Here is a 23,071-nt window from a genome sequence, read left to right on the forward strand (position 1 = left end):
GGAGAAAATAAAACAATATGTTTAATATACATAAACAAAGATAACATGGTCAAGAAAAAAGAAAATAAATAAGCAGCAATAATTCATAACTGTCATTTTCAAAGACAAAGCAGAAGTTGGCAAAAGACAAATAATTTGGGCTTTGCAATCTTAAGATTTCTGTCTCAACTACTCTACTGTAAAAAAACATAAACGAATAGATGTTCTAATAAAACTTTACTTACAAAGCTGGTGGCCAGCAGATTTGGCTCCTGGGCTAAAGCATGCTAACTCCAACCTAAAGTATAACTAACAACCCTTCTCTCCTCCATGCCACAATTTTCATAACACTAGGAAAGAGCATTTTTTAAATCCATCCGTGTATGTACATATATATTTGTGACTTCTAAGACAAAACAACTTGCAGCATTGCCACTCAAACTTTGGTTCTGGCCAATGTCATGCTATAAACTACTTGTTGCAAAAACTGTAAGAATGCTTTATAATTTAAAAGTTCAATGTAATTCCCCATCAATATACCACAATATTCTTCACAGAACTAGAAAGAACAAGTTTAAAATTTTTATAGAAGCATAAAACACCTCAAGTCAAAGCAATTTAGAGCAAAAAGAACAAGAGTGGACATATCACAATACCTGATTCCAGGACATATTATAGAGCTATAAGAACCAAAACAACCTGATACTGGCATAAAAACAGACATTTAGATAAATGGACAGAGTGGAAGAAACAAATCCACATGTCTATACCCAACTGATTTTAAAAAAAAAAAAATTCAAAAGGCTGAGTTAGAGAGAGAGAGAGAAATAGAAAGAGTCCATCCACTGGTTCACTCCCCAGATGGCCACAACATCCGGGGCTGGGCCAGGTTGAAGCCTGGAGCCAGGAACCTCTTCTGGGTCTCCCATGTGAGTGCAGGGGCTCAAGCACTTAGGCCATCCTTTGCTGTTTTCCCAAGCACGTCAGCAAGTACCTGGATTAGAAGTGGAATAGCCAGTACTCAAACTGGCACCCACATCGGATGCTGATTCCACTAGCCGTGGCTTAACCTGATGCTGCACCACAGCACCACAGCACCAGCCCCAGCCAAATGATTCTTGACAAAAGTGCCAAAACCACATATTAGAGAAAAGACAGCCTCTTCAAAAATGGTGCTTGGAAAACCAGGTAATCTATATACAGAAAACTAAAAGTGGTATTGTCAACCCCTCACCCTATACAAAATCAATTCAAAATGGATCAAAGACCTAAACTTAGACCTGAAACTATGAAAACCAGAAGAAATCCTATAGGAAACACTTCAAGACATCTTATCAGTGGATAAGATTACAAATGCACAAGAAGCAGAGGCCAGCGCCATGGCTCACCTGGCTAATCCTCTGCCTGCGGCGCCGGCATCCCATATGGGCGCCACGTTCTATTCCCGGTTGCTCCTCTTCCAGTCCAGCTCTCTGCTGTGGCCCAGGAGGGCAGTGGAGGATGGCCCAGGTCCTTGGGCCCTGCATGGGAGAAGCACCTGGCTCCTGGCTTCGGATCGGTGCAGCGCGCCGGCTGCAACATGCCAGCCGTAGTGGCCCCTTGTGGGGTGAACCAACGGAAGACCTTTCTCTCTGTCTCTCTCTCTCACTAACTCTGCCTGTCCAGAAAAAAGAATCAATTAAGTATTGGGGCTGGGCTGTGGTACAGTGGGTTAAAGCCCTGGCCTGAAGTGCCAGCATCCCATGTGGGTTTTGGTTCTAGTCCCAGCTGCTCCTCTTCCAATCCAGCTCTCTGCTGTGGCCTGGGAAAGCAATGGAGAATGGCCCAAGTCCTTGGGCCCTGCACCCGCATAAGAGACCAGGAGGCAGTACCTGGCTCCTGGCTTCGGATCGGCACAGCGCACCGGCCGTAGCGGCCACCTGGGGGGTGAACCAACAGACGGAAGACCTTTCTCTCTGTCTCTCTCTCACTCTCACTGTCTAACTCTGCGTGTCAAAAAAACAAAAAACAAAAACAAAAAACAAAAAAAAAAAACAAATGCACAAGCAGTTAAGATAAACTGGATTATATCAAACTATAATGTTCTACACAGCAAAGGAAATACTCAACAGAGTGAAAAACTGATAGAATGGTAAAAGATATCTGCAAACAAATCATCTGACAAAGGATAACCATCCAGAATATACAAGAACCCAAATTCAGTAACAACAAAAAAGTCCAATTTTAAAAGGAGCACATGACACAGAAACTTCTCAAAAGAAATCAATGACCACAAATTTATGAATATATACTGAACATCAGTAGTGATGAGGAAAATGAAAATCAAAATCACAATAAAATATTATGTAATCAGTTAGAATGGCTACTTTTTTTTTAATTTTTTTTTTTTTTTGACAGGCAGAGTGGACAGTGAGAGAGAGAGAGAGAGAGAGAGAAAGGTCTTCCTTTGCCGTTGGTTCACCCTCCAATGGCCGCTGCGGCCGGCGCGCTGCGGCCGGCGCACCACGCTGATCCGATGACAGGAGCCAGGTACTTCTCCTGGTCTCCCATGGGGTGCAGGGCCCAAGCACTTAGGCCATCCTCCACTGCACTCCCTGGCCATAGCAGAGAGCTGGCCTGGAAGAGGGGCAACCGGGACTAGAACCCGGTGTGCCGGTGCCGCAAGGCGGAGGATTAGCCTAGTGAGCCGCGGCGCCGGCCCTAGAATGGCTACTTTTTTTTAAATTAAGGCCTAAGAGATTTTTTTAAGATTTACTTATTTGAAGGTAAAGTTACAGAAAGAGATCTTCTATCCCTGTTTCAAATGGTCACAATGGATGGCACTGGGCCAAGGGCCAGGAGCCAGGAGCTTCATCCGGGTTTCCCACATGGGTGCAGAGGTCCAAAGATTTAGGCCATTTTCCTCTGCTTTCTCAAGCACACTAGCAGGGTGCTAGATGGGAAGTGAAGAATCCAGGACTTGAACTAGTGGAATGCCAATATTATAGGTGGCGGCTTAACCTGCTCTTCCACAACAAAAAATAATGTTGGCCAAGGATGTGGGGGAAAAAAAGGCACTCATAAATTGTTGGTGGAGGTATAAATTTGCAGACATTAATGGACAATATTTCTTTAAAAATTAAAAAAAATATATCTACCATATGATCCAGCCATCACATTTGTGGGTATATATTCAAAGGAAATAAAAACAGCATATCAAAAGGATACTTGCATTCCCATGTTTATTGCTGTACTATTCACAATAGCTAAGATATGGACTCAACTTAGATGCCCACCAACAGATGAATAGAAAAAGAATATGTGATATATATATATATATATATGAATATTATTGAGTCATTAAAAAGAATGATATTCTATCATTTGCAGCAAAATGGATGGAACTGGATGCCATCAGGGTCAGTGAAATCAGTCAGACACAGAAAGACAAATACTATATGTTCTCTCTCATATGTGGAAGCTAAACAAAAGTTAATCTGAATATAGAACAGTGATTACTAGAGGCCAATAAAAGTATGGGAAGAAGAATAGAGGCTGGTTGGAAAACCAATAGCAAAACACAGGTTGGTACAATAAATAAGTTCTAGCATTTTCCAGTACAGTGAGATGACTATGGTTCATAATAAACTATTATATGTTTTATGAATAAACAAAAGATAGACGCTTAAAGACTCCAAACATACAATAATGATAAGGAGAGGGAAAAATTATTCACTCTGATTTGATTAGTACAAATTACATACATTTATTGAAATACCACACTGTACTCCAAAAATATGTGTAATTATTAAGTGTTAATTAAAATGCTGAGGCTTTTTACTATATTTTATAAACATAAGTAACAAATAGGTAAATTTTTTAAAGGACTGATGTTAGCCCACAATTTGAGAACCAGAGTACTGCTAATTTTTTAAGACTTATTTCTTTATTTGAAAGCCAGAATTATAGAGAGGCAGAGGCGGCGGCGGGGGGGGGGGGGGGGGGTCTTCCATCCATTGGTTCACTTCCCAGATGGCTGCAATGGCTGGAGCTATGCTGATCCAAAGCCAGGAGCCAGGAGCTTCTTCCAGGTCTCCCATACAGATGCAGGGGCCTAAGAACTTGGGCCATCTTCTACTGCCTTCCTAGGCCACAGCAGATATCTAGATTGGAAGTGGAGCAGCTGGGACTTGAACCAGCGCTCATATGGGTTGCTGGCACTGCAGGCAGCTGCTTTACCCCCTATACCACAGCGCCGACCCCCAGAGTACTGCTTTTTAAAATCATCTTCAAAAGAGTTATTTACAACACACACAATTCTATTTAGGCAGTTATGTTCTCAGAAGGAGACACCAAATCTTTAGAAGAGCCATTGTTTCTTTTTTCACAGATTTTATCAAGGGATTCCATATGCATGTAAACCCATCATTAATAAAATTTTTTGCGGTATGACCTTGGGAGGGAGTGGGATGAACCACTTTACCTTGAATTTAACCAAACAGGGTTGGTTTCATCTTTGACATCAACTCATAGATCATAGTGACCCCCTGCACACAATGCCTTAAAAAGGACTGTAAGAAAAGGCTGGGCTCAACCTATAGTCCAAAGTCTGACTGCATATGTACTCTGATTTAGCTAAATCACTTATTCTGCAGATGATGAAAAAGAAGAACAAAAAAACTTGTGAAAACTGCTCAATGTCATAGTCAAGTCTGGGATCTAGACCTTTTAACTCTCCTTCTAATGGACTTCCTACTGTATCAAACTGCTGCTCTACTGAAGTCCTGCAGAGCTCATTAACGCTACACATAAAATCACAGGTAACAGTAATTGTTCTTATTCTGTCTGAGATTATAATAGTAAATAATAGTAAATAGCTTTAATGTCTTAAATAGTATTTCAATACTATTTTCTAACACAGGAGATGTTTAAAAAAAAAAAAAAAAAAAACAAGAATTTGTGGGAACAGACATGTCTTCTTTCTAGAACATGTGTCTGTGAGACCTAGAGGTGTAAAGCAAGAACAAAGTAGCCTGAGTAATAAATCTGACTGTATCTTTTTGATTTGAGGCAAAATTACTGGGTGGGTTTCTGCATCTATTTCATCACTACATCTGTCATCAGTATGCCCAATGATTAATATGCTTAATCTCTTTACAAAGAATATATATTTAAGATATAAATTACGAGCTTCTTTTATGTATGTGAGCTTTGCAGAACTTTATAAATTCTATTGCTGACAGACAGTTTGTAGCACTCTCTTCCATGTTATGAGGCAACTGAACTGCTTCATACGTGAGGCCACTGGGCTTTTCTTCTCATGCAGTTTTAATAAGGAAAATCAAATCAATATGTTGCTGAGCTGCTTGTAATTTCAGATACCTAAGAAAAGATCCTAAATTTGAGTTAGGAACATGAACTAAATGTACTAATTTTAAACAGAAGCCACAAAATATGCTAATGAGCAACATATATGTATTTAAATGTACTTCTGAACACATTTCTAGCTTCCACATGCTGCTAAGAAATTGGTACTCAGGATTCAAAACCAATTTGAATACAGTCTGAAAATAGTATCTGGGTTGGAACCCTGGCTTTCCCAGTTACTCGCTTTATGGTCTTATATAAGTCACATAAGCTCTCCTTCCTTCACCTCTTTTATTTGAGGATAGTAATAGCTACCTGGGGGGTTCTTTTTGAGATGAATTAATACACAAAAAAACTGAATTAATATACAAAAACATTAGACTGTTCTTGTTGCAAAATAAGAGCTATTATTAGCTACTTCAGTTATTAGATATGACCCAGAACACAACTAGGGAGAGAAATACGAATCACTGAAGATCATTTAGGAAATTCCAAAGAGAACAGCTAATTTATAAAGTATCCATTGTTTTTCTTTTTTAAAAAAGATTTACTTATTTATTTATTTACCTGAAAGGCAGAGTTACAGAGAGGCAGAGGTAGTGAGACAGAGAGAGAGAGAGAGAGAGGGAGAGAGAGAGACAGAGAGAGAGAGAGACAGAGAGAGAGAGACAGAGAGAGGTCTTCCATTCACTGGTTCACTCTCCTGATGGCCACAATGACCGGAGCTGGGCCGATCAGGAGCCAGGAGCTTCTTCCAGGTCTCCCATGCAGGTGCAGGGGCCCAAGGACTTGGGCCATCTTCCACTGCTTTCCCAAGCCATAGCAGAGAGCTAGATCAGAAGTGAGGCAGCCAGGACTTGAACCAGCACCCGTATAGGTTGCCAGCACTGCAGGTGGCAGCCTTACCTGCTACACCACAGTGCCAGCCCCTCCACTGTTTTTCATCATTCAAATGACTTATGCAATCTACAAATATGGAAAGTGAAATTTTTTTTAAAAACTAAATATAATATCTGTTATGGTCTAGATATTGGTTTGGATAATGAATATCCCCCTAAGGCCCTTGTGCTAAAGGCTTGGTACCCAAAGTCTTATGTTAATGGTACTAAGATGGATGCAATCCAATTACAGTGCTCACAGGTGGGCCCTTTGGGAAGTGATCAGATTGAATTCGGCTGTTAGAGTGAGGCCACGATTTAATCATGGCGGCTTTATTAGGAGAGACAGAGACACATGCTCCCTCTTGCAATGTAATGCTCTGTGCCACCTCAGGAATGCCAGTAGGAAAGCCTTCACTGGCGACCAAACCAATAGAACCCACTAGATCTCGGATTTTGAACTTTGATAACTCTGCCAACTAAATCTTTTCTTTTTTAAGATGTATCTATTTATTTGAAAGGCAGAGTTACAGAGAATGAGAGAGAGAGAGGGAGAGGGAGAGGGAGAGAGGGAGAGAGGGAGAGAGGGAGGGAGAGAGGCAGTGAGGGAGTGAGGGAGTGAGGGAGTGAGGGAGTGAGGGAGAGAGGGAGAGAGGGAGAGAGGGAGTGAGGGAGGGGGGAGGGAGGGGGGAGGAGGGGGGAAGGGGGGAGGGAGAGGGGGGAGGGGGAGGGAGAGAGTTCTGGTTCACTCCCCAGAGGCCACAAGTACTGGGACTGAGTCAGACTGAATCCAGAAACCTGGAACTCCATCCAGGTCTCCCATGTGGGTGGCAGGAGCCCACACACTGGGGCCATCCTCCACTGCTTTCCCAGGAAATTAACAGGAAGCAGGATCAGAAGTGAACAGTTGAGACTTGAACCAGCACCCATATGGGGTGCTGATGTCACAGGCAGCAGCTTAAGCCACTGCACCACAACACTCAACCCCCTTTTCTTTTTGAAGGTTAGCTTCTCCCAGTTATTTGAGTATAGTGAAAAGCTGCCTATGCATATTGGGGGGGGGGGGTGTTCAAAAACAAGACGCCCATTGTTTAAAGTAAAATTACAAATCAGTGCTAAGAATATCCCCAGCATACATGCCCTTACATCTTATTGTCTAATTCAGAACGCAGTGTTAACTCCACATGAGAATCTGAGAACCTGGCGGTTATCACCGTAGGCTGTGGAAGAAAGAAAACACTCTACAAAGGGAAGAAGAGGAACAATGGCTGGAGGGAAGGTAACTAGCACTGTTCGCTTTATTCCTGAAGAGACAGCATTGAACTATCTCAAGACTAGTTTTCCAACAAGCATCTTTTTATCAAGTCACTTCATTTGTTTATCTGAGAACTGAAAAATCTGACCAATACTTGGAGAAATAGATCTGGGCACACAATGTACAAAAGAAGCCTGGTAAATCAAAAGTTCCTGGGATCCTATCAGGAGGTCTCCAGGGTCAAGGTAAAAGTCCTCTCACTGGACAAAGAAGGGACAATTTGAGCACCAAATAGAATAATTTCATTGGTGTGAAATACAGCAAGTATGTTTAAATCCATCAATTTATGATGATACTAAAAAGAAAAGTTAAAACCAAAAACTCACAGGTCACCTGTGGAGGTTTCTAGAGCACTTTATTCTAAAAATCTGATGATAAAAGGAAAAATTAAACATTTATCCTGGCTCTCTATACAACCAAACAGTCATACAGGAAATCAAGTTAAAGTTCGTCTTTATAGAAACTGCCAGGGGCCAGTGTTGTGACATAGTGGGTTAAGCCACTGCCTGTGATACAGACATCCCATATGGGTATTGGTTCATGTCCCAGCTGCTCGATTTCTGACCCAGTTCCCTGTTAATGTGCTTGGGAAAGCAGCAGCAGATGGCCCAAGTGCTTGGTCCCCTGCCCCTTTGTGGGAAGAAGCTCCTGGCTTTGGATCAGCACAGCTCTGGCTGTTGTGGCCAACTGGGGAGTGAACCTGCAAGATGGAAGATCTCTCTCTCTCTCTCTCTCTCTCTCTGAAATTCTGCCTTTCAAATAAATAAATAAATTTTTATTTTAAAAAAAAGAAGAGAAATTTCCAGCTAATAAGTGCAAGAGAATCAACTTGGAATTTCATAATTTTGAATTGCTTAACAAAGCAATATATCAACTCAAAGGTCATCAACAAATTTGATCCATTAGATGGAAAGCAGATGAGGAACTTTAGTAATGATTATATTAGGGCAATCAGTCTTTTTTTTAAAAAAAGATTTATTTATTTATTTGAAAGTCAGAGTTACACAGAGAAAGAAAGAGAGGCAGAGAGAGAGAGAGAGAGAAAGAGAGGTCTTCCATCTGCTGGTTCACTCCCCAATTGGCCGCAATGGCCAGAGCTGCGCCGATCCAAAGCCAGGAGCCAGGAGCTTCTTCCAGGTCACCCACATGGGTGCAGGGCCCAAGGACTTGGGCTATCTTCTACTGCTTTCCCAGGCCATAGCAGAGAGCTGGATTGGAAGTAGAGTAGCCAGGTCTCGAACCAGAGCCCATATGGAATGCCAGCACTGCAGGCAGTAGCTTTACCCACTACGCCACAGCGCCAGCCCTAGTCTTTTTTTTCTTTTTTTACAATTTATTTATTTTACTTAAAAGGTGGAGTTATGGAGTGGGGGAGGCAGAGGCAGAGGCAGAGGCAGAGGCAGAGGGAGAGAGAGAGAGAGAGAGAATCTTCCATCCCCTGGTTCAATCCCCAAATGGCCACTACACTGGAGCTGGGCCAGTCTAAAGGAAGGAGCCAGGAGCTTCTTCCAGGTCTCCACAGGGGAGACATCTTCTGTTGCTTTCCTAGGCACATCAGCAGGGAACTGTATTAGAAGTAGAGCAGCTGGGACTTGAACCAGTGCCCATATGGGATGCCAGTACTGCAAGCTTTATCCACTAGGCCACATTATCACAAAAAGGCAAGACAACCAAACATTATATGCTTACTAATGTCACTTTATGGGAAATTCAAAATACTATCTTTGCAGTATTCTTGCCAACATTCTGAAACTGAATTAAGCCTCCACATCTGTATAAGTTCCTAGAAATAGAAATAACAAATGCTAAATAACCAAAATTTAGGAACCTGATTTCTTCAACAGCTACACACACACACATACAACAAAAGAACAAATTATTTGAGAATTAATTCAATTATGTAATCCATCTGTTCACTATGAATATTGCTGATAGAAAACAGTATTTACACAACTACAAACACACAGCACATACAATTTTGCCCTAGTTTTTTCACTTTGCTTCGAAAATATAGGAAATGTTCTAATATTTAAGTAACAAATGATCATTTCACACATCTCTAAAATGTCTACTAATTACAAGATTAGAATTCTGTGTGAAGTAAAACAGGAGTATATTCATTTAAATAGAAGGAGATACAAATTCCACAGTTAGGAAACACATCTTGTGGGGAGCAACTCGGACTAGACTAAGTTACTCGAATTAAGACTTATTCTATGCATCTGCTCTCCCACAATATGGCGCTGGGAGAGGAGTAAACAACTTTTACACAGCTGCCTCCAGTTCGACCAATAACCTGCAGGAGCTGATCCTGCTCCTGATTGGAGGAGAGCAGTGTACTCGGTGTGGGTAGCAGAGTTGGGATTGGTGGAAGAGGACTATAAAGGAGGAGAGAGACAACATGCACCAGGAACATCTAAGGGGAACATCCGGATAACATCTGAGCAGCCCCCGAGAGAGCCGGCTGGCAGTGTGCCGCTCCCCCGCGGAAGTGGGGAAAGTGGCAGGGGGAGCCGCCCTTCCCTGGAGGTGGAAGGATCGGCAGCCAACCCGGGAAGAACCAGCAGCAAACCCGGGAAGGGCTGAGCAGACAAAAGAACAGCGCAGGGTCCTGTGTCGTTCCTCCGCAAAGAGGGGGAGCGACAACATGTGACTATAAAAGAGATTCTCCAATATTTTCATGTATGTGTCTTGATTCTTAAGAGCCTGGAGTCAACACTGTCCTCAGAGTCAGACTGCAGGGAGCACATTAAGCTACTCCCAACAGCAGCAGAATGACTGCCCATTACAGATGCCCATTCATCTTCCAGAGGCACAATGACAACAACTCCTAACATTTTCTGCATGGTTTGCTAGGTTTCTGACCCATGATGCTTCCCTTGAAAAGAGTAGAGTTCCAGCCAGATCCAAGTCAACCACTCACTAATGCTGGATTTTCTCCTGAAACAGGTCCAATAAAGGGAGACAAAGAGGTGGCTTTCAGGCTGTATTGCTTCCTCACCATTTACCTCTAAAAGACTGTCTCTTGTAGCTAAATTTTAATATTTTACTTCTAATATATTCTTGTATTCTAATGTATGGTTTATCCTAATATATAATTATAGTCTAGTATATTTAATATTCCAATATATAATTCTGGTTAAATAGTCTCTTCTTAAGAAGCAAACCAGCAGGGCGAGAGCTTTGGTGTAGCGGATAAGGCCGCCACCTGTAGTCCTGGCATTCCAAATGGGCATCAGTTGATGTTTCAGTTGCTCCACTTCCCATCCAGCTCTCTGCTATGGCCTGGGAAAACAGTAGAAGATGGCCCAAGTCCTTGGGCCCCTGCACCCCCGTGGGAGACCAAGAAGCTCCTGGCTTTGGAACAGCTCAGCTCCGGTCACTGTGGCCATCTGGGGAGTGAACCAGTGGATGGAAGACCTTTCTTTCTCTCTCTTTCTCTCTCTCTCTCTCTCTCTCTCTCTGCCTCTCCTTCTCTCTGTGTGTAACTCTGACTTTCAAATAAATAAATCTTAAAAAAACAAAAGAAGCATCCCAGCAAAAAATGTAAAGACCAGTTTCAGACAAACAGATCATATGCGCCTGTACTCTCTGAAGGTAACACAACTGGCAACACAGAGACACCAAACTAAACATCCCAGGAGTTTTCCCACTGGCAGGGACTCCCCTTCCCATGATGTTCTTGTTGGCACTCCTTTCCTCCTTGCTCTGCCAGGATTTCAACTGGCAAGAATTCCACAGCAGATAACAATTTCCACATGCCAAAGAAAACTGAAGGAACCACAGGCAACAACCAGCAGTCTGAGAACTGTAAAGTTAGTGTCTATCATAGGCCAGAAGAATGATTACATTTCCATGATACTAACTGTAAGAGAAAGTGAAGTGAAGTCCATTCAAACCACAAACTAACTACTCCGTGTTTGGGGCACAAACACTGTTATTAAATCTATCTTAAGGTTTAAGGGTTGAGAAGAAAACACACAGTTTGTCACATTTCTATAAGAATCTCACTTCACAAAAATTAGTAGTTGCCCATTTGCAAAGAATTTTATTATTTGTTCCTTGGTGATTTAGTAAATACTATTTTTTGAAAGATTTATTTTTATTTAGTTAAAAGACAGAGTTACAGAGAGAGGTAAAGCAAGGGGGGGGGGGGTCTTCCACCTGCTGGTTCACTCCCCAAATGACCACAAAGGCCAGAGCTGAGCTGATCCAAAGCCAGGAGCCAGGAGCTTCTTCCAGGTCTCCCACATGGGAGCCCAAAAACTTGGGCCATCTTCTACTGCTTTCCCAGGCCACAGCAGTGAGCTGGAATGGAAGTGGAGCAGCCAGGACTTGAATCAGCACCCATATGGGATGCCAGCGCTGTGGGCTGGGTCTTTAACACACTGCACCACAGCACCAGCCTCAGTAAATATTATAAAAATGAGAGAATAGGGCCGGTGCCGCGGCTCACTAGGCTAATCCTCCGCCTTGCAGCGCCAGCATACCAGGTTCTAGTCCCGGTTGGGGCACCGGATTCTGTCCCGGTTGCCCCTCTTCCAGGCCAGCTCTCTGCTATGGCCAGGGAGTGCAGTGGAGGATGGCCCAAGTGCTTGGGCCCTGCACCCCATGGGAGACCAGGATAAGTACTTGGCTCCTGCCATCGGATCAGCGTGGTGCCGCGGCGGCCATTGGAGGGTGAACCAATGGCAAAAAGGAAGACCTTTCTCTCTGTCTCTCTCTCTCTCTCACTGTCTACTCTGCCTGTCAAAAATAAATACATAAATAAAATAAAAAAATAAAAATGAGAGAATAAGTTGATCCTTAAAAATTAAGGGGTACATTCCAAAGGTTCTATAAATAACATTTTTCATTTTTAAATACTTTTTCCACATACTCTCACTTGTGATCTGTATGGCAACACTATACAGTGTTAAAGGGAATTATTACCCACAGTTTATAGTTAAAGAAGTGCAGCTTATAGTTTCAATGTCCAAAGTCACACAGGTAGAAAAGGAAATAACCAAAACTTAAAGCACAGTTTTCTGTTTCACCCACTGGCCCAGACTGCCCATGTGTAAGCTGGAGCTTGAAATTTGAAATCTATTTTAGAGATTATATTATATTATACAAATGTAATATATTATGCATGGTAGTTTGAAATCTAGCCTAACTCACAAAGACTTTTAACTTACAAAAAAGTGGCATATTACCATAGAGTTAAAACAGGCTTCTGTGGACTTGCCTGAGCCTCTGAGATACATGGATAACCTCATTTCATCAGTAAGAACTATACCAGGGTTTTGCCTTTCTTGGAGCCCCCCTCCATGCCACTCTAGCTGGAGGTCTCTGACTCTAATAAATGATGATTTTAAATCTCTCTGCTTGTCCACTTGGCAAGTCTTCTTCCATGTAACACAAAGAACTGGGGTAGTGTTTTCTCCACCGCCATTTTATCTGTAACATTTTGGTGCCATGATTCGGGCAACTCCAAAGGCATGTGGATCCCCACGGAGTTCGACTCCAGCCAGCATCAGATCATCCCCCCCAGAATGGTGAGCATGTGGACTGCTCTGGCTTTTTTCGAAGAATCTCACTCTCCTCCATAGCAACTTTCTCATGTTCTCAAATAGACCAGGTCCCTGTCACCCAGCTGAAAGTGATGAGTGTGACTGCCAGACTTAATACTCAGCAACCAGGCTTGCTGATTCGGGTGAGAGCAATCTCCTGGAGCTGAGACTCTGTTCTAACCCTCTCTTCTCCAGTGTGGACTGGCCCTATGTGTGGGACTGGGAGAAGGCTTCAAGACAACTGATGGACTCTGGCTGGGGCTACACTCCAGTGCTTCCACAAGGGCTCTTGTCCTGGACACCAGATCCTGACAGCTGGAATGGTGTTGGCCCGGGAAATGCACTTTCCTGCAGGGAGCAAGTCCCCTGCCCTTTTGGAGCCCTCACGAGCTGCAAAGCCAAAGGCTGTACTCTTCACACTTCTCATCTCAGCTCTGGTAATGTTGGTCCGGTCCAACTCAGCTTCCTTTCGCAGGTATCAGCCCATGAGGGTGTCAGCCAAACACTGCATTCTGTTCTTCCTTTCTTGGAGATTAATTTGTCAGGAAGACTGGGTGCAGCTTGGATCAAGGCCATGGGCTCTGGGCTCCATGCCTCAATGAGTTTTTCCTTTAGTCCAGATCCCAACACAATCTCTGTCTCTCTCTGCTCCTCTAAATGCTTTCTGTACCTCATCAGGTCTCCTCAATTCCTACAAACTCGATTTCCTGGTCCCATTAGGGGTTATTTCCTAGATGTTTCATTTGTTAGCTCTGGGCTAAAGATCAATTATCCCTTTGACAGGTAGTTTTTTGATCTAGACTCCCATGAGATGCAGCTCCTATGTGACCTGAACTTGTGTAGACAAGTCTCAGCATGTCTCTGATATCCACTATCTTTCTTCTCAAGTCATCCCTTGGGTCACTTCTATCTGGTCCTTCTATGTTTTTTATATATATATATATATATATATACACACACACACACACACACACGCACACATATATACCTCAGAGGAGGTTTACCATGGAGATTATATTCCCGTACTATGCTTCTTGGTGACTTCACCTGCCTAGTCACCAACCTAGGTGGCAAACAGGACTGGTGTTCTCTAGGTTAAAAACACCTTTGCTAAGGCTCTTGTCATGAAGAGTCATTGTCAAAATCAGGCCTATTATATAAAACCCAAGGTTAAGAGGAATAGAACAACTAATTTTCCTTAGTATAAGGAAAAATCAACAGTATGTATTTGACTAGACAGAGCCCCAGTCTAGCACACCACCAGTAAGGGAACTGATCACTCTCTGCGTGTGCTATTCTAACAAACATATATCCTAGGCTACAGGCATGGAAGGCTAAGCAAGAGTGGGTGATATGTGCTAACCCCATCCTCACTTTCTTCCCTTCCCTGTGAGCTTCGGTGCGCATCTGGGACACCAGAGGCAGCGAGAGAGTTTTAAGAGACATCTCGAACTCAGGAGACTTAAGACCTGAAGTACACTTTCATTTTTATCCTCTCATTCCAGCCAGGAGGCAAACCATCTACTTTGAAACTTCTTTGACTCCTGAGCTTAAAGAAAAATGCCTCATCTTTTCTGCATCACCATCTGGCCTGCTTACATTCTAGAGGATGGAGAAGTTAGCCTAAGTGAGTTGTGAAAAGAGCCAGCCCCTCTACTCTGACTCCCCATCTTGGAACTCTGTCTCCCAACTGGCCTCTTGCCTCAATTTCCCTGCATGTGTGCCAATATGCACTAAAATATTTGCCAGAGTGTCACAGGGTCCTTGGTCTATTCTTTAGTGAGCCACCAGGGTCCCTCTGTTACAGTGTTTGACTACTGAGGCTTTTGATCCTCACTGGGGGAGAGTTTTTTAATCAGGCGACCATTGCCCCTATTTGTAATTTTGCCCAGGGTTCTCTGGGCAAGAATCTAGGCCCAATAATGCAATTGAATATATATAGATGAATCCATATGATGAAGTCTTAGGCTTCTTGAGACACCTCCTGAGCTGACTCCTCATCCCTGAGGCTGGATTAACTGACAGCCCCATGATTAGACACTTCAGTATTGGCTTTTGGTCTGGAGTATAAGGTTATTGTCTCTTTGCAGGGCCTCCAGTTTTTTGTTTCCTCTAGTCTGCCTCTTCACAGGCTCTTACAGGAGCCTCCTTGTAGGTCACTGCCCTATATTCTGTCACCTATCACATTCTCCTCCTTAGGAATCTCTCTGGAGGGGTGCCCATCTGCTCTGATGGATGTCCTCTCCCAGTAAACCTAACATAATGGTGAACAATCTCCAGTTCCTTTCTTGTCCTTGGCACATTGGCCCATAGCCCACAGTCATCCTTGGGACCCAGAACTGAACTTTTTGTTTCAAAGGCAGTCCCAAATAGCTGACTGTTGACTAGGCATCACTGGTGTTCTTTTTTATGGGGTTGGGGGGAGCAGAGTAAAAAGAAAACTAGACTCAAATTCAATTAAAATCTAAACAGACATCTTTGGTAAACAACAATCTCATGCATGAGAATGTGGTTCGACTGTAAATGGACACTGGGTTTAAAGGAATACAAATGTCCAAAAGATAGGCCGGCGCCATGGCTCAATCCTCCGCCTTGCGGTGCCGGCACACCGGGTTCTAGTCCCGGTCGGGGCACCAGATTCTGTCCCGGTTGCCCTTCTTCCAGGCCAGCTCTCTGCTGTGGCCAGGGAGTGCAGTGGAGGATGGCCCAAGTGCTTGGGCCCTGCACCCCATGGGAGACCAGGATAAGCACCTGGCTCCTGCTTTCAGATCAGCGCGATGTGCCAGCCGCAGCAGCCATTGGAGGGTGAACCAACGGCAAAAGGAAGACCTTTCTTTCTCTCTCTCTCTCTCTCTCTCTCTCACTGTCCACTCTGCCTGTCAAACAACAACAACAACAACAACAAATGTCCCAAAGTTACAAAAATCTAGTGATCTTGTTGTGTTATTATCTCATGATGCTAAGGAATCCTGTTTCTACCAGATATTTTAAACTTTCTTGGCATCTTTGACAGGCATTCAAAAGATCAAAGTTACAAATTTCTTGGACTTTGATATTTCCAATTTGGCCCCTGGAAATATCAAAGGATGTATGTCTCATCTTGCAGAGCTACCAACTAATAAGGCTATTTGGATTATATTAAAGACAATGTCAAAGGGGTGAAGCAGTGCTAAATTTTATATTATGATAATGTAAAATGAAGGTTTTATATCCGATTCTTGGAATGACCAGAGACAGATTTTGTGTTCTGTTGAACTTTTAAATTTAAGGCTCAGAGGCCTAAAGTGGTTAAATGTTTTATAAAATCCTACAGGTGCTTTCAAAAATACTGTGTGGACATAAATAAGACCAGTGTTTGCTAATAATAATTGACAGAATGAGGCCGGCGCCGCGGCTCACTAGGCTAATCCTCCGCCTTGCGGCGCCGGCACACCGGGTTCTACTCCCGGTCGGGGCGCCAGATTCTGTCCCGGTTGCCCCTCTTCCAGGCCAGCTCTCTGCTGTGGCCCGGGAGTGCAGTGGAGGATGGCCCAAAGTCCTTGGGCCCTGCAACCCATGGGAGACCAGGATAAGCACCTGGCTCCTGCCTTCAGATCAGCGCAGTGCGCAGACCGCAGCACGCTGGCCGCAGCGGCCATTGGAGGGTGAACCAACGGCAAAAGGAAGACCTTTCTCTCTGTCTCTCTCTCTCACTGTCCACTCTGCCTGTCAAAAAATAAAAAAAAATAATAATAATAATAATTGATAGAATTAAAAAAGGGAGAACGACCCAACATGGGAAGTGGGATACACAGCCAACTCATAGAATGACAAATGCCCTAAAGAGCACTTTGGCCTCAGAATCAGCCCTTAAGGTATTCAGATCTGGCTAAAAAGCCCATGAGAGTATTTCAGGCATGGAAAGCCAAAACACTGTGGCAAAAAATGACCTACATGAAAGATCTCTGAGTGAGATCCCAGTGGAAAGAATGGGCCATCCATAAAGGAGGTACCTTTCTCTGAATGGAGGAAAGAACTTCCACTTTGATTATGGCCTTGTATAAATAAGGTCAGAGTTTGTGAACTCAAGAGGCTTCCATAGTCTTAGCAGCTCATGACAAGAGCCTCGGGTGATTACTGATGTCATAAATAAGAGTGTCAATTGTTAAATCAACAACAGGAGTCACTGTGCACTTGCTCCCCATGCAGGACCTCTGTCCTTAGTGTGTTATACTATGAGAATTAATAGTAAAACTAGTCTTCAAACAGTACTTTATACTTTGTATGTCTGTGTGGGTACAAAATGCTGAAATCTTTACTTAGTATAGAGTTGATCTTCTGTATATAAAGATAATTAAAAATGAATCTTAATGAAGAATGGGATGGGAGAGAGAGTAGGAGGTAGGATGGGCGTGGTGGTGGGAGGGCAGGTATGGGGGAAAGAACCACTATAATCCGAAAGTTGAACTTTTGAAATTTATATTTTTTTAATGATTTTTTTTATTTTTATTTATTTTTTTGACAGGCAGAGTGGACAGTGAGAGAGAGAGACAGAGAGAAAGGTCTTCCTTTGCCGTTGGTTCACCCTCCAATGGCCACCACGGCCGGCGCGCTGCGGCCGGCGCACCGCACTGATCTGATGTCAGGAGCCAGGAGCCAGGTGCTTTTCCTGGTCTCCCATGGGGTGCAGGGCCCAAGCACCTGTGCCATCCTCCAATGCACTCCCTGGCCACAGCAGAGGGCTGGCCTGGAAGAGGGGCAACCGGGACAGAATCCGGCGCCCCAACCGGGACTAGAACCCGGTGTGCCGGCGCCACAAGGCGGAGGATTAGCCTAGTGAGCCGCGGCGCCGGCCTGAAATTTATATTTATTAAATAAAAGTTTTCTATAAAAATACTGTGTGGAATAAGCAAGTGCCTCTTCTTGTTGGTTAATGAGTTTATAATTTTAAATATGGCTATTTGAAGCCTTTTGTCATCTACAGTTTTTCATTCTCCAAACACTAAAAATCAGATTTACTGCTCATGAAGTTAAAACATTGTTGGTTCTGCTTAAATGTGTCCCCTTTAAGGTTCCAAAGGACCTCTTTTTCCCTGACCACTGTTGTATTCAACACTTTGGGACAGTTTTGCAAGCAGATAAAACCAGTAATGGACTACAGGTTCAAACTAAGAAAAAGTATAGTTAATTCAGGTTACTAAAAGCAGGAAGTAATTCTGAGTGATGGTAATTGTAAAAAGTTGGATTTTAAGAAACTATTGCTGAAATTGCTTTACTGTTCTATCGTATATGTTATGTTATATTATGTACATATTATATGTCTACACGGGAAAATTTATTTAGTAAGAGCTCTGTTTTAATTGGCTTCTAGATAAAAGATTGCCCATAAATTTAAACTGCTAAATTAATCAAAGATATCTTTTTTTGGTTTACATGACCTAAATAAATCTCTGTATCAGATGTTTTAAGATTGTTGGTAGAAAGAAACTAAAAATGTTTAAGTCACTGACATGTTTGTACTTGGCTTTGCTAGTAAAACAAGTTACACTTGTGTTAGATATTTAAACGATGTTTCCAAATACATGTACTCTTGTCTTGAAATTTATGGAAGTCACTGGATCTTCTGCTAAATGTTTTCGTAAGCTGTTATTTAACAGTTAACATTGCTTGCTAAATTTTCATTTGACATTAAGTTATTGACAGTAGCAATCTAGGAAGGCTGACTTGTTCCCTCATTTCTCTATTCTCTTCAAGATGGGAAACTGGCTCTATACTGAAGGACTCTCCAGGATGTACAGCTTAATCTTTAGATCTTATAAAAGGGATGGATAACAATTTTCTATAATAACAGCCTGGCTACATATAGAAGAAATTATGATTTCACAGCTAGATTTATCTCACCATGGGCATAGTTAACAGGTAAAACCTCCATTTTCAAACCAAACGAAGGGAGGGAAAGTTTCACTAATGACTTCGAATTTTATAGATAAGGTGGTCTTCATGTTTGATGTTAAAGTGAGGACATAGCTGTCCTCATGGGCATTGTCTACCTCACAGAAAAACCACTATCAGAACATGCCTGTCGGGGCCGACACTGTGGCGCAGTGAGTGGGTTAACGCCCTGGCCTGAGGCGCCAGCATCCTATATGGGCGCCAGTTCTAGTCCCAGTTGCTCTTCTTCCAATCCAGCACTCTGCTACGGCCTGGGAAAGCAGTGGAAGATGGCCCAAGTCCTTGGGCCCCTGCACCCATGCAGGAGACCCAGAGGAGGCTCCTGGCTTCGGATCAGCACAGCTCTGTCCCGTTGTGGCCATCAGGGGAGTGAACCAGCAGATGGAAGACCTCTCCCTCTTTCTCTCTCTCTCTCTCTCTCTCTCTCTCGTTGCCTCTCCTCTCTCTGTGTAACTCTGACTTTCAAATAAATAAATAAATCTTTGAAAAAAAAAAAAAGAACATGCCTGTGGCTATAGATTTCTAGTTTAAGCCATCATGGGACTGAGCACCCCTTGACTTGCATCCTCTTAAAGGTTTCCTCTGGTCTACTTTCCCAGAAACCAGAAGAAAAGGAGCAAACTAGGCAGGCGAAGCAATTTAAAGATAGGTGGCAGGCTAATTAATGGCTACTTTACACAGTGATCTGCCATCAAGAAGACCCAACAGGATAGTCCACTGCAATTGACATGGGTTTTTAATGTGGAAAGGCCCAGGGCTTCAGCAGAAGTCAGCTTACAAAAAGCCCTGGCAGCTCTGGAAACAGAACTGCTGTAGGGGGTTGAAGGACTCCCAGGTCAGAACCACAGACTCTGTTGGCTCTAAGCCAAAAAAAAGCCCTTCTTTCACTGCAGCTTCCAAAGTAACCACCACTGTTGAGGGAAAAGCCAAGTAGGGTCAGTAATATTGTAGGCAGAACTGTAAATTTCCTTTTAGAGATGCCACCTACCTTCTATTCAGGCCAGCTCTCCTCCCAGGCCATCTCGGTAATGGAAGTCAATAGGGCGCCTCCCCTAAGGAAGTATACACCTCCCTTATGATGTCTCTTCCAGTACCCCATGTGAAGAGATAGGTCTGGACCTCATATATAGCTGGCCAGACTTTAGCCCACTTGATTGTTATCAGATACCTCCTGTTGTTTCTATTTGCCTCTCAATGGGAAAACTTGCTAGTGGTTTAGACAGCACCTTTCTTAGGTCCTCTAATAATGACTCTGTCCTTTGTTTTAGACACCGTGAGTTTAATCTGCATGTTAGATTCATTTTCTCCATACCTGAAACTGAAATTCTAGATGGCCATGCACATGAAAGCTCGGATAGAAGCAGTTTCTGCAAGCTGGCACTGCCATCACCGTCAAGAAGCCACCTCCGGCTGGAACCCTGTCTTGACTGCTGTTCACAATGATGTCCCTTTTCAGCATGAAGCAGCCACAGCAGTCATCACCCAGTTCCCCTAAAAGAAGTTAGGGTCCATTCTTCTGGGTGGCAGGAGGAATATGAGGAATCAGATGGGTTAATAGGCAGTCAGGATGGTCTCAGTGGAAACTGAGGGTGCAAAATCTTTAGCAAGGTCAAAAGTGCCTGCCTGACTACTCCTTGAAAGCTTCCAATCTTATCATGAGAATAGTAGGGGAGTAGTGATTCCTCCTGAGCTCCCAATTTACTGTAAATCGAATTAAGTATCCCACCCTTCTGATGGCTCTTTGTTTTATCATTAGCAAGACAGACAGAATAAAAGACTGCAAATCAAGTCTTTTTGATGGGTTTTGCCCCCACCTTGTAACTGAATGTCAAGATTTTTTTCTTCCCCAAAATTATGCTTAAAATCACAGTACCACCAGCCCCTCAGGCCTTGCACTTCTTGGAGCCCCAGTCCATACCACTCTGGCTGGTGGTCTTTGACTCTAATACATCTTTCTTTTAAATCTCAAAAAAAGAAAAAGAGAAGAAATATACCACTGCAGAGAAAATATCATATTCATATGAAGCACTGCCCCCCCTTCAATAACCATCCTCTGGAAAAGCAGCTGTCCCTCTCAGAACAGGAATGAAAAGCAGGCCACAAAAGCGTTCCCTTCCTTCTTTCTGGTAATTTGGTCTCCTTGGTAGTAGAGCTGTAAGGACAGAGTGGCTATTGGACTACTATTTGCTCTCCAGGATTCTAGAAGTATCTTGCTCTCTAGCCCTAGTGGAAGCAGTTCAAAGATAGCAAATATGTATATGTCTAAGTCAGAAGTACCTGCAGTCAGAATGGTAAACAGGACTCTCTTGTTACCGCCTGACTTATCTGTGTGCCAATGGGAGTGACTGACAGACTCCAATAGGGCTCAGGGGGAAGAAGTGTGGATGGGTGATGCTCACTATGGGCATGAGACATAAAGATTTATAAGAATTTTTCTTTATTTTCTGTTAAACTAGAGAAAGAAAGTAACCAAATCAGAAAGAAATCATTTAAAGTTTTAAATACATTCACTTTATGTGCTCAAGAAGTTGAGAATTAAGAGTAGCACATTAATTCTTGCTATCCTTGCCTCTCTTTTCAAAAAAAAAAAAAAAAAACTTCTGCTAATTAATAAGTGGGCAAATTCTTCAAATGACGGTACCCTAACAGTTGTGAAAGTGACTAACGTTGTCTTTCTCTATCTGCCAGCTGTAAAGGAAAAGTGGAGAAAAACCTGCTTGGCTAAGCCAAAACCTCATCATGTTCTTTTTTCCCTTTTTTGGATTATGAAGTAGGAAAAGTAGATTAATAAAATACCAGAGATCGAATACATTTTAAGTAAACCCCCGACTTTGTAACACCCCCCAGAACATGAACCAGGTTCACTGCAATCAGAAGATAGTGTGACAGACTAGTGTGGCTTCTGAGATTCACTGCGCATCAGAATGAGCTGGGATGTCCAAAAAACAAGATTCCCTGACTTGATGCAAAGTTGGAAAAGAAGAATCTGTACTTCTACAAGGCTCTGTGGAAAATTCTGTTCATCAGGCAAGTTCAAGGGCAGTTTGTGTACAGGCAAGAGCCTTAGATGGATCATACTTTTATCCCCCAAGCCTCGACTCCAGCCAAACCTCTAGGACACCTTCCTGGACATCCTCCTCCCCCATGCATCCAATTTTTTTTAATTCTTTGAGAGTTTTTTTTTAATTAATATAAAAAAAGACTTCATATATTTCATAGGTACAATTCTAAGAAGATAACTATACTTCCTTCCCTCTATTTCCCTTCCTCAATCTCTACTTCCTTCCTTTTTCTTTAATTTTTGCAAAAAAACATAATTCACTCCACTCTATACTCACAGGCTTAAAGAACCACTGACCACAATATTCAATAAATAAAAAGCAGAAAGACCTCAGCTCCACAGGATTATAAACAACAGCTAAAAACAACAATCAAATCCTGTATGGCACTTACATTATGAGATTGTGGCTGTTAACATGTTAATTAAGCTAATCAAGCTGTGAACTTCTTGAGAGCCAAGGTCAGTACCACCAATGTCTAGCACAATGCCTGACATTTTCTGGGCATCCAATAAATATTCATCAGAGAAATGACCAATGAATCAGAAATCAGAAATCATAGATGTTATGCCTCCTTTCAACTGTATGACTTTAGTCATAACTTCTTTAAGTCTTAGTTTTCTCAAAATGAAGAGACTGAACTAAGTAATTTCTTAATGAAGCTAGAAGACATGATGACACCCTATCAAGTCATAGCAAAACTTTTTGTAAAACCACCAGCCATGCGTGGCGCAGAGTATGTCATCAGTAAATAATTTTGAATAATTTTGTTTTTTTCCTTGTTTTCCTATTCACAAGGGCAACAGGCAAATCTGTCACATTTTCAGTGGAGGTAGCCCCAAATATCACATATGGTATTATTTTTATGACATGAAATTCAGATTTAGATATTTATATAGTTTTAGCAGGAATTCAAACAAGTAACCATTGGTCCTCTAAAGTTTGTGAACTAAGCTCTCAAGGACTGAATTGATCCAATAAATCCAATAATGAAAAGTGTAACTGTTTTCA

General features: G+C 42.6%; 1 protein-coding gene across 6 annotated transcripts in view; it reads right to left on the reverse strand.

The window, feature by feature from the left end:
- AKAP7 (A-kinase anchoring protein 7) overlaps window positions 1–23,071 on the reverse strand; it is a 162,672-nt gene that overhangs the window by 129,289 nt on the left and 10,312 nt on the right. Inside the window, exon 2 of one of the 6 annotated variants that reach the window (XM_089332677.1) lies at window positions 1,368–1,636. The exons of the other annotated variants lie outside the window; for them this stretch is intronic. The gene's annotated coding sequence lies outside the window, so the exon portion shown is untranslated. The remainder of the gene's footprint in view (window positions 1–1,367; window positions 1,637–23,071) is intronic. 6 annotated transcript variants of the gene reach the window in all.

The sequence above is a fragment of the Oryctolagus cuniculus genome, chromosome 5, assembly GCF_051225735.1.
Source record: "Oryctolagus cuniculus isolate XC-2025 breed Fujian yellow rabbit chromosome 5, ASM5122573v1, whole genome shotgun sequence".
Classification (NCBI taxonomy): Eukaryota; Metazoa; Chordata; class Mammalia; order Lagomorpha; family Leporidae; genus Oryctolagus; species Oryctolagus cuniculus.